This window comes from Aythya ferina, assembly GCF_964211825.1.
Source record: "Aythya ferina genome assembly, chromosome: 5".
NCBI classification, from domain to species: Eukaryota; Metazoa; Chordata; class Aves; order Anseriformes; family Anatidae; genus Aythya; species Aythya ferina.
The window spans coordinates 21,360,835-21,377,349 of record NC_140301.1 but is presented as its reverse complement, the minus strand read 5'-3'; the positions used below and the strand labels follow the sequence as shown (position 1 = coordinate 21,377,349).

The window sequence follows — 16,515 nt, the reverse complement described above, 5'->3', positions numbered from 1 at the left end:
CATTTTTCTCTTAGGACATCTCTTCTACCCTTGTCTCTGAATCTCAATTGTGAGCAAAATACAGTTATCTGGCAACAGCTGTGTGCATGAAGAACTTTGCTGAGGAGCTGCTCTGCCATTTTTCAAACATTTTCTGTTCTTTCTTTCACAGTGACTCAGTAGGCACAAAATCACCCTGAGCACTACGATCTTTTTAAGCTATACTGTTATTTTGCCACACTTGAAATAAACATGCATAAATTGTTTAGAAATTTCTGTTAGCTATGTGTTTAAATAATTTCCTCCAATAACTCACTTGAATATTCACCCTGCAGATGTTAAAAATGTAGGTGTCAATATCATCTGCTTTTGCTGTTCCCTCCAATCTTATTATGGAAGTATTATTATGCCATGATAATTTACAAGCTACATAATTTAAGTGAGTATAACCCTTCCAACTATATATCTTTTACTTCCTGGATTACTACAGAAATAACTTCTGGGGAAAAAAATGGTGAGCCCTACCAAAGAAAAAATGAAGTAGACATAAATACCAAATAAATAATATGGTACTTGGACCTTTCAAACCAAATTTGACAGAAGACTGTTATGAAATGTACTCTGACTGATATATATATATATTCATGGACAACATAAGACTGCTGCAACAGAAAAAATATGCACTATTTGTGAACTGCTCATATTTTAGATCTAGATAGCATTAGAATTCACCTCAATCTGCTATCATACAAAGCTATTACTGAAACAAACAATCACTAGAGCCATTATTACATTTTCATATATCTGGCACAATGCTTGAAGAAGTACAGACATAGTATAATGCATTTCTCTAAGCTGTAATAGGATGAACATATTTCTTACCAGCCTTTCTCATTGGTATTTCACTGCCTGGGTATCCTGAAACCTCTACAGTGTCTCAAACAGATCCCAAGGCAATTATTTCTCTCATTTAAGCAAAATAAATTTAAGTTTTCATTCAACTTCCTAGCTACATGAAACTAGTTATGTACCCTTAGGTTTTTGCTTATAAATCTTCCAAGGGTCATGTCCTCAGTGTGAGCTAGCACTTATAGAGCCAAACTCAGAGTTCCTCAATAAATTTGAATTAATGTCTGAGTCTTTGTTGTTTCTCTAGTGTGCATTTGATAAAAACTAAGATAGTGCCCTACTGACAATATTAAGGCTTCAATTTCAAGATGAGACGTGGACTGTTTCTTCTTGTGACTCTGCTACATTAAGTCTGCAAGACTGGACGATCGTGCTTTGTATTGATGATATCCCTCACATAACAAAGCTAAGAAAACTGGCCAGAACTGTATTCATGCTTTCCCAAATATCATTAAATAGAAATCATATTTACATGAGAATAAGACATGACAAAAGGCAGAAAAAGTGTCAGATTAACAAACCAAAAGACATACCTGTTTTCATGAAGGTGCAATGGGAGTTTGGGATTCTTAAGTAATTTCCAAATGCAGAGTTTAGCAGAATTCAAGATATAAATTAAACATAAAAATGGATTTCAAGTACGGAGTTATTATAATGCCCATAATGAACAAAGTGTTCATTCTTTGGAAAGAATATTAAATCTTTGTGCTTCTGTATTCTGGACTGTCTTAACAGTTTGGGTGAAAATCATGTCCTTTTTCTTTACCTGTCAAAATGCTAGGTGTTTAATCTAAGCTAATCTTTAAACATTCTCTGTAGTATCAGGGGAGAAGGAAAGACAAGAAGCTGTTTCTTTGACATTTTAAGGCTCTGGTTCTGCAATGAGCTCTGTATTTATCTGCACCAGACCAATACTTCATCAGGTGCAGACAGCAGGAGCTCCACTGATCATGCAGAGCTTAGATAAGTAATGCCATCAGTGGGAGAGGATGGTTGTGCTCAGTACTGCGGGCCAGGGCAGGTACAGAATCAAACCACACAAAGCTCCTGTAGGACTGGGACATGAATATGATCTATGCTGATTACTTTTCTAATATCATCTGTGTCTAGACAGATGAGTACGCTCTTGTTAGCTGATGAGTTGTGTTAATGGCAGTGGTAGGAATGTGTCTTCAGACAACCATTTACTTCCTCTGAGAACTGCATTTATGATGTTTCACGAAGACTGTACACAATTCAATAGATGCTGAAAAGCCTCTGAATGTTTCTCATAGTCTCGATGTTTTATTTTAAATAGCATGTCATTTACAAGAATCCCAAAGACAGATAGCTTTCTCTGCTAGCTTGCAGTCACTCTGCAATTATATGGAACAGACGTTGAAATGATGATGGTGGCATCTCACTGCTACATTTTGCTGCTGCTATGATCTAATGTATTTCAGCAACAAGCAATTCTCCCTACATTTGTATTCATCAGATGTAGACATTAACACACTGTCACTTCTATCAGCTATTCTCAGTTTTTTTTTCAAACATGAAAAATGTTTTTTAATCCAGAAAAAAAGTGCCACTATATTGCTGTAACTGGAAACGTGGAGGTTACCCTATGCAAAGGTAGAATGATGCGTTCCCATTTAAAATCTTAGCCTGATTGTTAAGATATTTATACAGACATTTATGCAGCCAAGGGTGCCGGGCCAAGTTTCGCAGGCAGTATGCTTAGCGTGTGTTGTTCTCCATAAGCATCTGCTTCTGACAAAAACGTGCAGCTGAGATGCACACTGACATTTGTTTAGTTTATTGATGATGGCTTAAAAACACCTTTTGAGGTTCTGGCCATCTTTGATCAGATTGAAAAAGGAATGAAAAAAAAAACATACATATATATATATATACCAGCTTTGATTCACAGATAGCATCACATGAGTGCTACTGGAAGTAATCTCTGGGAGGTTGCAGTATTCCCTAAATACGCTGTATCTCCCTGTGGGACTTGTGCTTGTTTATTTCACAGTGATATCACTTATCCTTAGAGAAGTTCACAGTTCACAGCACATTCTGTATCTCCTTTTTTAATCTCTATAAAAGTCTGTCAGGCTGGTTATTATAATGGAACAAAACACGGAGTTCTAGAAAACAAAGAAATGGTGTTTGCTTGGTTTTCATCCCTGTGGTTGTAAATCAAGAGGACAAAGAAATATTGAGAAAGCATGACACTAAAAACATAAGTAAAGACCAGAACAGAGAATTTTCTAGGGGTGATTTTGATATTAATACACATGGAGAGACCTGAAAAAACAGGGGCAGTTTGTTCTACCTATCTATACATTTCTCCCTATATATCAGGTTTGCAAACATTGATGGCTTCATATTGCATAGAAAGTTCTTTTCACACTTCCTTCTGGTTGAAGATTTCATTTCTTGTACATCTCTAAAAATACACGGAATGATTAAAAAAAAATCTGGATGCAGCAATTTACCACCATGCTGGGACTTCCTCTGCATATGCTCAGTGTTTTAAAACTGCATCAGCAATGAAAAACTGCACACGCAGCGTTTATTACTGGCCTGCACTAACTCCTCAGTCAGCAGGCAAAACTTACCACCAGATTTTTTTCCCTCTTTTAGTTTGTACCAACTCTGCACCTTTGTGCACTCTACGCAGCTGAACAGTCTTCAAGATCAAAGCCTCATGACTGAGCACAATCTTGTTCCTGGCATGTCATGCCAGGCCCTTTTCTGTGTAAGTGCTTTGATGCAGCAGCAGCAGTCAGGAAAAATACAAACCAAGAACAAACGGAGAGAGGAAGGAGGCAATGCAATGCTTTCTCACGTCTCTAGGCTTCTGCATTAAAGATAATATGAGCAACCCTCCCTGGTCTGGCTAAGTTTATCTTCATTATCTCTGTTTTCTTTAGTTGCTGTTTCTATCAGTCATACCTCGAGACCTCATTCTCATGTTTCTTTTAAGTACCAGTGGAAACATACAGGCAAAGAACAAGACTATTTCCAGCTGTTTGCTGTGTAGGAAGGACAGCATGCTCATCAATTCACCCAAACTTGCACCTGGCCATCAGCAAATGGAAATGTTCTGCAGTATATTGTGCAAAACCACCAGCTTGGGAGGTCTGCAAGAACGATGTTTCCCTTCTGTGGAGCTCTTCTTTGCCTAGGAGTTGCTATCCTCAGTGGTGGATGCTCAGATCTGAGACTCCTAGGGGACCCTTACTTTGCTCTGTACTGCCAGAGGAGGCTGTGACATGGGACCAAGAGTGGGAATCACTGGTGAAGCAACTCAGAGGGAACTCAAAGACTTGTGAAAATGCAGGTAGGCATGGCTTCCAAAGTGAAAGCTATTGTGCACACATTAAAAAACAGAGACCTTAGTGAATACCCCAGGAATTCAGTAATGTCAAAAAACATGGGGAAAAGAGTAGAGCCAACTTCGAAGTAAGTGAGAGGTGATACAAGGAAGTACAATGAGAATAATTTCTATTTTAGGTGCAGCTTGCAGAAGGAGCCCGACAAAGGCTTTCTCCTTTTTTCCTCCTGAAAATTGCTGTTGGAGCAGTAAGACTGCTAACACAACGGCTAGTGGTTACACCAAAATACCACATTCCTGCAGACACTATCTTTCAACCTCCAAAGTGTGGCAGGCCTGTGGACTTGAAAGTCTCCTCTCCACAAAGACGACAGAGATGAATGATGGCAAAGAGAGGAACGCTTTCCATTAGCGCCAGGGAACAGGCCTGAAGGTAAAACCTAGGAATCTGTTTGTGCAGCTGCAGCAGCAGCAGCTGAGATGTAAGACAGTGCAGGAGGAGACATAATTGCCAGGTTTCACAGTAGTGCTGCAACTTCAGCTCGTGGGCCCCGCTGCGACCTGGGGTGTTGTGAGGAGGCAGGCTTTAGCTGCAGACAGCTGAACCCTAGGAAGTTGTACGGGAGCTTCACAGCCCATGTCTTTGGCCTGTCAAGCACATTTTTCTATCCAAATTCTGCAGGTGAAAAGGCACTGATTTAAACTTGAAGAATAATAACTTGATATTGAGCAGATTTATGATCTCTCTGTGCCTTCAGCCTTTGCCTAGGGGAAAGCCCTATTAAGTTCATTAAAAATTTGCATAAACTGAGATTTTCGGAATGAATAAGAATGAGGATTAATATCGCTTTTCTGTGTTTATTTATAGCAGCACTTTATATACTAGATGGGTAACAAACTCTTGAAGATAGTGAGGAGCTCGCTCTACAAAAACAAAAACTGGATTGTACTTACAGGGCCATACAATGAGCAAAACACTACAAAACAGCTACTTCACTTCAAAGATTTCTTCAGTACCTGCTTCTACTGGCCTGTCTGTACAGATCTACCAGCTGGTGACCAGTATGTTGACAGCCAGTGAGGAAAACTGAGATTTTCTTTTTTAATTGGATTGATGCTTTCTTTACTTTATCATGAATTACTCTAAATAGCTGATATTGCACAGTTTACCTAGACTCACGGATGCCCTACTGTAAATACATATTTTTCTTATTGTTGCCTTCTTATCTCTTATTTCTTTAGGTTTGCTATAATTACTTAATGTATCTGCTCTTAATTACCAAATTAACTACGAGCAAATTACTTACTTTTATTTTTACTTTTTTTTTTTCTTTTTTCCATTTTTTTTTTTTTTTTTTTCCCATGATCTAGAAACCAGCGTATGATTGGGAGAGTGGTTCTCTAGCATGGTTGCTTACTTCCATTTCCCTACCAGCTTCAATTTTATCAATAAAAATACCTTTGATGTCTCCTTTGCTAAACAAGCAGTAAAATCCTCCTCTGAATCACAGGTCATGTTACCGGGTGTGGGCAATGCCAGGCTTCTACTTATGATTTCTTTATATTAATACAACCGTTGTGTTGTCATATCAACAGGAATAAGTGTTGATAACAGATAGAGGATTGGTTAAATTCCACGAGTGACTGTAATATTTGTGCTTTTAGAGGTGTTGCCTGTAGTAATTTCACTTAAATTTCCTAGCAGCTTTCCAGCTTCAGTTATTGGCTGCCATCACTTGTGTAGAAAGGCTGGAATTCAGTCAAATAGTATGAAGGGGATCCAAGTACCCTGTGTCTATTATTTTCTCAGTTAAAGCTTTTTCACAGTTTGACATACCAGTTCTTCAAACACTGACCCAGTAGCAGGACTTAGTACTTGCATCAGCATTTAGGAAAACAACAACAACAACAAAAATAAAATAATAATAAAAATCCTTGATGTGTTGTCATTAGAAGATCTAAGCTGATACATGTTATATTCTCTATGAGCAGTCTGCATCAGGTGATTTTTAAAGTACTGTATTTTCATTGTTAATTATCAGTAGATCATTAGAAAAAGCTGGCATCCTTCAGGATATCACATTAACCATTTCTTAGATGAGCACGTTTCTAATTGGAAGCCATGTTAATGAATTGATTAAAGGCAATCAAATCAACCCATTTCAAACTTTACGAGACTTGTAAACAGTGATCTGAATAGCACCTACTGAATGTGGATCATCATTAAGCATCTTCATCCTGTGTTATGAAAAGTTAGGGTAGTTTTCCCTCCTGCCTTTCATGGAAGCAGGCTGGAACATGTTATTCTGCCCACAGTGAAGTCAGCATCAACACTGGCAGACTCTGCGTTCATTGCAGGAACATAATTGTCAACAGTTTAACATCTGAGAAAGCTGAACAGGGAAACACCATGTTCTTCTCTGCTATAAATAATAATAAAAAGCAATAGAAAAATATTTTTTATGTTAACATATTTTGATTCAGGAGAAACACTCACAAATGTGTTTTGGCTAAAGATTATAAATGTGTAGCATAAGCACTTTTTAAATTGTCTACAATTGTGCAATATATATATACACATTATTTTATTAACTTGGATCAGGTGTAGCTTGTTGTATACAAGTGAAGTGATTTGTGAACCAAAACCAAGACTGTTTTCCTAGAGACAACACTCTTAGATACCACCAAGTAGGTAAGACTTACATTTATTATCATTATTAAAAAAATAATTATAGTATTTATACAAATATTTATATCCTGATTTAAACTCATACTTTAAAATAACAATGAATGTATGTTTAATGAAAGAATGTACGTAATGATGTAGAGCCAGAGAGACTTTTCTTAATTTCCTTAAAACTATCTCCTAGATTAAAGCTTGTCTTTTGGTTAAGGGCAAAGATGAAGAAGGTAAAGCCAAAACTCTAATCCAGATTGCCTCTCAGAACAATCCTTTACATGCCTATTTTTCTTTTTCTATTCTCCTTCTGTTTACAGCAGGTAAGGGAAAGAATAATAAGTATTAGACATTTTCCCCATGAGGGAATGAATGTCACTATATAACTCAGCAGGGTCTGGGAATTCTGCCTTTCTAGAATTCCAGAAGTTTGGAAATGTAGCTCAGAAATTATGAGAATTAAATATGGAACAAAAGTGATGAGCAGCAAATGTGATCCACAGAAAATGTCCATTTCCTTAATGAATTGTTTCAGTCCCACTATCAGCGAAGGAATGCATTAACTGCACAGGCTGTAATAGAAACAAGAGAAACTTCTTTTTTTAGTGGTGCACACAGCTGCCAAACGTTTTATCACAGACATTCCCCACAAGTTGTGTATATCCTGCATGCTTGGGCTTTCTTATCGCACAACATCGCAGTCTGTATTGCGCTACATACTGCTCAGCTGCTTCCCTTTTGTAGGGGCTCATATATTGCATGCTTTGCCTTGTGTGAGGATGAGGTTAACAGTCTTTTAGTTGCTGCCTGATATGCTGCTACATCTCCTAACTTTTCGGTGTAGTTAGTTGCATTTGTTCTTACTGAGCATACTAGTTGTACTTAGTCACCCTGTTTAGCTGGGACAAGCACATGATCCCCCTGACTGTACATCTTTGCTCAGTGCTCTCCATGAAAGCCAAACACAATCAGAAAAGGCTTGCTGTTCCGCTTCTTCAGTTATACCACCCCATTTCTTCTGTGTTATCCCTTTCCAAAGCTCTATATTCTTAATTTTTCCAGAATGTTTTTTCTATGTGCATTCAGACTTTGGTCACTCTCCTTCCTCAGGCATTGTTCTCTCTCTTGGCTTTATCTTCTGTCTTCCCCTTATGTTCCTGATACACCCTAAATAATTCAAGGTACACTTTATCAGACCCACTGCTGTATGCTGTGACAATAAGGAAATACAAGCATATAAGACATATTCCCTCTGTGCACATTTTAAATGCACACATGCAAAAGGTAGAATATGCTCTTCCCTCTTAAATATTGGTGAGGAACAGTGAGCTGAGAAAATGGTGATAAAGGTTCTCTGGAAAAGTGACTAGGATTGGGTCCTGAGGTTTTCGTTTTCTCTAGGGATTTATATAGTGCACTGCAGTGATGTTGCCACCTAGCATAATCCTTTGCACCACAGCTGAAGGAGAATGTTCCAAAGCAGAATCCAAGTTTCTCCTTCATGCACACTAATGTTGTTTTATCTATTGACGTTCATCTGAGAGATAACCCAGGGGATAAAATGAAGTGTGTGCAGAGGTCCATCTTCCTTCAGTGCTGCAAAAAGCTTGTTTTTTTTCAGAACTGGAGGTCCATCTCTGGGCATACATTGCCTAGACCTTTACTTTATTGGTGCACTTTGTTTTGCTTTCTATTCTTACAATCTTTCAGGCTTTCCTGGAAATAGTGCCTGGAAACCTTTCCCTTCTGGACACTGCTCCTACCCTCCCCCACAGTATCAGCACATCAACCCTGCCAGCTCCAGCTTTAAGAATGCAATGTTCTTGGAAGTTGACAAGAACATAATTTGTAGTGGCATTTCATTGACATACCCTGCACCCCAAGGGTCAGGGTAGCAGCCTGCAACAATGTGGCCTACAGAAAAGCTAGTAAGTTACTTTGCAAAATCAGTAGTGCGCGAATAGCCAACCACTCTCCTCCCTCTTGCTTCTGCTCTGTCTCCAAAACATGGAGTTCCCATCTGTCAGTGTTCCTCTAGGGCACCTTGTTTCTCCATGTAATCTTGCCCACCATTCTCTTTGGCAAGGCTCACCAGAGGTCTCTTACACCATTAGGGCAACTTGAGGTGGACAAGATCTCCCTTATTTTATTCACACTCGTCATTCTTTGAAGAAATCTCTGGGCATCCCTTTTCATAAGGGAAAACTTGTTGAGCAAGCAGCAGGTAGCTGTCATGTACATGCCTTGCCTGGAGGTTAGAGAATTAGCTCAGTAGAGCCTGAGATGTGAAATTCAATACAATTTGACTGCCTAAACCCATCCTATTTCTTTTAAAATCCTAACCTTCACTTGTGACATATTTTATTTTTTTATGCTAGTTAATCACCTGGACAAGGGCCTTTCAAAGACGTTATTTTGGGAAACCTAAGAGGCTCTGTCTCTAGGCCTGGGATTAGGGCTGTGGCATAGTGAGCCTTTTAAACCCTCTCATCCATCCTGGTCACCTTTTAAAAAACACAGCCTGACCAACACATGGTTAAAAGAGAAACCCAAGCCCAGGGACCAGCTTTTGTTTCCAAATCTTCAGGGCATGCTGTAATGACTGCAGCTACATCAGAGTGGTTGTGGGTGCTTGAAATCTCAGCTAACAGTCCTGGCTTTGAGCTGAAGAGCAGGATGGGTTTATTGCGTTAGTGCTCCTAACCTCTTTCAGTGCAAACAGATTAGTTTAGACTGTACTGGTAATGGCTTAGCTTGGTTGTGCAATATAGTGATGGTTTTCATGCTTTCATATTCTGCTTCTCATCACATTGAAGCAGCAGGAATTTACTGCTGGGAGCAGCTGTGACATATTTCTTTCTTAAACTGCTACAGCTGTTTCCCAAGCAAACTGAGGAGCTTGGCACTGACACCCCTGTACTTTTCCACTCATACAGCCTTTGAAGAGGAAGGTCAGACTCTGTTAATAAGCCTCTAGACCTCTGAAAGCTGAGGGACTTCCTTGCCCATTAGAGAAAAGGCATCCTGGCCTGAGCAAATGGTCTTGCTGTGTGAATGAACAACAGGTGTACTGTTAGGCTCTGGTCTCAGTCCCAGGTCTTAAATACCAACACGCAATCCAGAATCACTTCTGGCTTAAGTCACTTGACATTAAGTCTTCTTGCCCTATCACTATGACAGAGACTGAGCAGCTTTTAGTGGTAAAGCCAGCTCTGGAAAATGAGCACAGACTGCGCAAGTACCAGGAAAATTATGGAGCTTGCCCCTAGAGCAATTGCAGCCATCACCATAGCTGAAAGATTGCTGTTGTAGCCTTGCAGAGGCAATGCAGCAGTCATGAGCAGGTTTACGTCTATAGGATTCAAGTCTTACTCCTAAAATCTGTACTCAGCATAGATTGTACAGGAGATTTTGCTGCTCTGGATTGCCTGTAGCTCCCTGGAACTCCCCAGGAAAGCACAGGGCAATGGGGCGGTGTGGAGACAGCCAGGCAGGACACTGGTAATGTTAGCACAACAGCTCTGTATGTGCTATAGAGAAATATTCTGCCTTTTCATCTGAATGATTGATTCTCTCTGTCACCCCTTCTAACCCTAGAGAGGCAAAACAATCCAGAAGAGAGACTGAATTGCTGAGCATTTGTTGAAAATAAGAGTGAAGCTAATAATTACTTCAAACTCAGCTTAGGAGTAAATAGTAGTAATCAAATGAGATGGGGATAGAATAGAGTCCTGTGCCTATAAAGGGACAATATGAAAAGAATAACAGGGGCTTTATACCATCATCATAATCAAACTGAATGAGTGCACATTAGCCATCACATTGATGTTAATAAGAAGTGAAATCTTTTTTTTTTTTTTTTTTTTTTTTTTCTGTATGTAGATTAACTAACAAGTAAATCCCATGCATTAGTAATAGTGGAAATGCTTTGTTTAAGCCAAAGAAATCAGAAACCGTAGCTCTCTACCACCCATCCTCATGAAGAAACTCAGCAGCAAAGGCTTTTCAGCCAGCATGGAGCAAGGCTGCACGCAGGGCAGATCTCAGCATCGTCCAGCCCTCCAGCAGCATTCAGAGGCTGACGCAGCAGCCAGCTGCCCATCCAGCTCTCCCAAGGCTTGGCAAGGCCGCCAGGGTCACCACAATGCGAAACCCCAGCAAGTTGTTCTGCAGTCACTTGGGAAGTGTGGGTTACAGTAGCAGGGAAGGCAGATCTCTGCAAGAGGAGCTACAAGTATTTGAGCCCACAGGGGTGTAAATCTCTCTCTCTCCAGTTAGTGGCTGCTCTAACTGCTTTGGGACAGCAGCCAGCTGGATATTGCATAGCTGTACTCCTGTCAGGGCCTGGGTGCTAGGCCTCTTTCCAAAGCCTGGCAATTAAACCAGGAAAACATTCAGCTGGGGGATAATTTAAAACTTTAACTGTAGTGCTAACCAGAACAGGAAATGCCATCGTTTAACAGCATTGGCAATGGCCGGTCGCTGCTGCTCACCCTGCAACAAAGGGAGAAGCGTGGAACAAAGTGTAATGCTGGGCATAAATCTCTGCCCCCCGTGAAACAAGATGCACTCTTGTAGATGTTTTACTGGGTAATTTCAGCCTAATTGTAAAGAAAGAGAAACCAAGAGGCCTCTCTACCATTCCCCCAGACAAGTGGTCACCCATCTGATGAGCACTTGCAGGGGCTCACTGAGCTCTCGTGCAGGGTCCTGCCAGCCAGCAGCTGGAATAGGATTGCCACCCACTAGTTATCTGACAGGAGGTGCACTGCTCAGGGCAAGGACAAGGAGAGAGGAGGTGTTTGGAGAAGAATCTCTGTCATGACATGTCAGCCTGAAGGAGCAGCAGAGATGGGCTGTGCTCACTGAAGTGAACCAACTGCCCATGGCTGTTGCTCGTTTTTGACAGGGTTTCAATGCAATGTTTTAGCATGCTGGTAAACGTCAGACTGTAGGTGAATCTGTTCATTTCTGATGGATTCTCCTGGCTTGTGAAGAAGCATGGAGTGGTTGTCAAGTGTCTGTATGCGTGTAGTCCAAGGAAGACCTGATGAACTTTGCTTTGAACACTGCTCTGCTATGAAGCAGTACTGGTATCCCTACGGGAGCAAAGGCTGCAGCCCAGGTCTTCCCTGGATGTGTTCTTACTGAGAATATTATATTTTTCTTTAAGCTCTTTGCTCTAATGAATATTTAACTGTTTTATCCAGACTGTTTCATTCAATCTCCTCTAGCAGCAGGCAGTGGCAGTGCTAAATGGCCAGGGAAGGTTTTGAGAAGGAAGGAGGTAGTGTTGGTAGCAGCTGTACAAAAACATAGCTGGAAGCTACTCCTGCTTTCTCAGAATATATATATTTTTTTCTTTTCCCCTCTGTTTTCTGTTCCCTCCTCAATCTACTGTTTCAGCAGAGCTTGACGTGTATAGTGTGTGGTGGAAGGAAGAGGGAAAAGCAAGGGAGAGCTCTTGCCCTTGCCCTCGCTGCTCTGAATTACTAACTGCTCACTGAAGCTCAGACAGGTTTGGAGTGCTGGGGGCCTGCCACACTCTGAGTGGTTTTATGCCTAGTTTTGCAAGACAGGAGTCATGTGACATGGGCATTGCTGTCTAGAAGAGGATGTAACTGTGAATGTTTATGGCAGTCTAGAAGGCAGCAGCACAATCCATGAGCACTCAAGCTCCAGCCCTTGTGCTTGTATTTCTTGCTGGGAAGGCTAGGCTGTTCCCTGGTCTGTCAACCAGTGTCTGTGAATGCCATTCTGAAGCATCTATTTCTCTCTGTGAAACATATGAAACTGTGGGCTCAGGAACAGGACTCACTAGGCAGCCAGATGTCTAAAAGTTATGCCTTACAAGGTTGAATCTAATTCGCCTTTAGCAATTAAGCCCTTAGGTATTTCTTTTATACAGTACTGTTTACAATTCAGCAAGTACGATTAACTCGTGTCTCAGTATCTATAGATAAATAATGCTTTCTATTTGCTTAAATCCCTCTACAAGGGCTTGCCTGTTTGAGACTTCATCAATAAGGCTGGCAGGGTGACTGCTGTATGTTCCTAATCCTTTAACCATTTGTTTACAAACAATAGTTGGGTGTCTGTGCTGTTCAAATTGGTCAATAATAGGAGAAGTTAACAAAGGGCACATAGAACAGGATTCAGTTTTGACTGTTTATTTTTCAATCTCTAAGAAAATGAGCAATAATTCCTGTTTTTCAGGAATTTATATGCCTTAGTGTTTGTTGCCAGTTCCTTAGCATTCTTTTTTGAGAGACTTGCAGTGGGCACTGTCAGAGTCTGAGTTGGAGAGACTGAGGTGAGACGAAAACATCTGTTCTGTACTTGGGGATATCTTGAGTGGAAAAATCTTGCAAACTTGATTTAACATCACTAATGTGATTTTAGTTTTAAAGCAGTCTGTATAGGTAGTTCTCATTTGTGCACTCTCACTCCCACACCTCAGCGAGCAGGCCAGGTTCAGCCTAACTGCATTTTGTAAGGCAACTCGCAGCACAGATTTGAGCACCTTCTGTCACACAGCACATACCTATATGTCTATGCAAGTCAGGATTCCAGCCATTTAAAACAGATATTGGACTGCACTGTCTGATATCAGTAGTATATTTAAACTGCAGTTAAATTAGATTAAATCATCATTCATATACACGCTTTTCTGTCACATCTTAGTGGTAACTATCAATTTAGTAAAATTTGGTTAAATGCACATAAAAATCATCTTATCCTGAAGGAAAATAGTAGCGGAAACCAGTGGTTTTCAAAAATAGCTTGATTTTGTTTGATAGCTATTTGGAGTACCAAGTTTTAATAGATATGAGCATTGTCTCTGTGGGAAGATGCCTGAGAGCATGTTCAAAGGTACAGGTTTAAAAAACAAAATAATACACAAAGCCACACAGTAGTACCTTAAATTTAATAGCCTATAATATTCTTTACTGAGACTCTGTAAATGCAATAACTGTTGCTACATGCTTTTTGGTTATTTTTCTGGAATACTGTAGTGTTTTTATAAGATTGTTTAGACAGATGTTCTTCCTTTTTTGTACAAGAACTATTTGCTCTTTTGAGGCTTAGAGATATTCCTTCTGATGTTGAATTGACATCTGGTCTCTGTGGCAGGATGTTTGCAGGTAGAATTGCCATGGAAATGCAGCCATTGAATGATTTAAGTACACGAAGTTTTAGAATTGTGGCAGACAATACATTTAGAAAAACATAAATCCTGACCTGTATTAAACGTACCTCCTAGTGAGTGTGAGGATTTAGGGAATTTTAAGATCAGCTTTTCTCTTAGAGGTTTCTGCTGCATCTTGAAAGCGCAAGGACAGATTAATCTGATTATGAATATGACAGTTCTTGAGAATCTCAATGCTTATATAGTGATTTTCCTCTGAGAGACTCAAGTCACAGACTAATTGGAGAGTCCCTGAATCAGAGGGAGCAGTATTAGATACCAATACTTACAGATGCCTGGTCGTGAGACTGCTCTCTCACGGCTGGTCAGTCCCTTTGCAGGGATGGATGAGCATGGGAGAGGTCACAGCAGTGCTTGTCCTCACTGCCCTGTTCCGCCGGGATGTCGCAGCAGGATAAAGGGTCAGACTTTCATCGCTTCAAAGAACACTTTTGTATTCAAATCAGTCAGCATCAACAAATACTGAGCTGATTATCTGCGGTATCTATTGACCATTAATTACACTGTTTTCACCCTTTCTTCTTCAGATATTCAAAGTTTTACACTACAGAACCTGTGTCTTTCCAAAATGCTGAGTTCCCATGCTCTTGTCCAGAATATCCACAAGAATATCCACAGGAATACCCATTCCGGTTGTGTCACGCTCACTGTGCACACATTCAGTGTCAGACTGAGCATGTTCAGTTTTCATCCACTCCAACCAGAATACCAGCCACCCAGAAAGATAGCCAAAGCCTTCCTCTTACATCCAGGATGACTGGACAGACACGTCCAGAGTAACTTGGACACACAGCAGCCAAGCAAAGATCATTCTGTGAAAAAAGCAACGTGGTTTCCTTGAGCTGTTCAAACGTCTTTACATGGACTGCCTGCAGTCAGAGAAGAGAAATTATGCTGTGCTTTTCTGTAAAGACTGGTGCTACCATTCTTTCACAGCAAATAAAGCTACTGCCTGTCTTGTATCTCACATTCCAGCAGAAGAGGAGATCCCTTTAGCTGGTATGGGAGGGCCAGTTCCACCTAGACCAGGTGCAAAGTAGCCTCAGTCCCCTCAGATGGCTGTTGCATAAGGTATAAAGTCTGTTGCAATCATTTGTCTTTCCTTTTAGTGATTATGAGTTCCTATTCAAGTTTTCTCAATTCAGGAGCAAATGAAAGATGTGAATGAACCTTTGCTGCCAGTAGAAGAGGACAAAGGAAATGTAGTGTTGAATTACCCAATGTGTAATGGCAAATGCTGTCAGAAAAATACGGTGTCTGTCTGTTGTAACCTAAGAATCTGCCTAGGTCTGGTGCAAGAACAGGGTGTTTGATAAGCAGCTCTGTGTTTACAGATTTCCTGGCTGAGCAAAATTAAACCCTTTACCTGTGTGTGCTGCTGAGTTTATCTTTGACAGGATAGTTTCCTGCAGAATTCCTGTTCTTACTGGTTTTACTGGTGTTTGTCATTCTCAGTTTGAATGTATAACTGGGTAGCAGGCTGTCTTCCTATTTCAAAATGCTGAATGCTAATAGAAGATGAGACTACTCATTAATGAGTTTTGTATTCACTGGATAGTTTTCACTGTGGAACCTCATTATTTCAAGTCATATAGATGTCCTCTAATAGGAATTATTATACTGAATCCTATTTCTTTCATGTGAATTTCCATAGGTGCACCATTTTAGGGCACTATTTTGGGTATGAGACAATTGAAATGAAAGAGTGCTATTCAAATTCAGTGCTTCTTAAGGACAGAGAATCCCTTTTCAAATTGTTCCTAGTCAATCAGCTAAAAGCCTCTTTTTTTTTTTTATTATTTTTTTTTCCTAATTTAATGGTGGCTCCAAAGAGTTAAATACATTCCTCTGGAGCAATGCCACTGAGACAGATTAGATATTCCAAGCAGAAGCAGGTTCATTGTGTAGTTTGCACATGTGAGACAGTATTATTCATGGTGATTTTATCAAGAAAAGATACTGAACTTCTCAGAAAATAGTATGTATTGGGCAAAGTCGTGCAATTCTCATTCATGCTTGTGAACATTTGCACAAATAGACCCATTGACTTTCCAATGAAAGTGTTTCATTATGATCATTCCTATTACAGTGATCATTATGTGATTTGAAATAATAAAGCACCACAGCCTCATTGACTTCAGTGACACTACTTGGTCCACCAGCATGAGTAAGGGCTGTGCAATGTAGCTAAGAAGATCTTAATAACAAAACCTCTGTTACCAAGTTAAATATAAGCCCCACCACAGCCCTGCCATGGAATAGTCACAAAACTGAGCGGGTGCACCATTACTCGCCCACACTCATCCCCCTCCAGTTTTTCTTTCGGAACAAAACCAGCTGTAACTAGAGGCTGAGTTTTGCAAACTGAAAAGAGCTTGTAGCAAAAAGAACAAAGGTGCTAGTGTGCAGAAGCCACCC

At 40.2% G+C, this 16,515-nt stretch overlaps 1 long non-coding RNA gene across 1 annotated transcript; it reads left to right on the top strand.

Annotated features, from left to right (window-relative positions):
• The first annotated feature begins 6,857 nt into the window (after nucleotides 1-6,857).
• LOC311438439 lies at nucleotides 6,858-15,468 on the top strand. The gene is made up of 2 exons (XR_014694099.1): nucleotides 6,858-6,902; nucleotides 14,625-15,468. It is a non-coding gene; the product is annotated as an uncharacterized lncRNA (long non-coding RNA).
• Nucleotides 15,469-16,515: the final 1,047 nt, after the last annotated feature.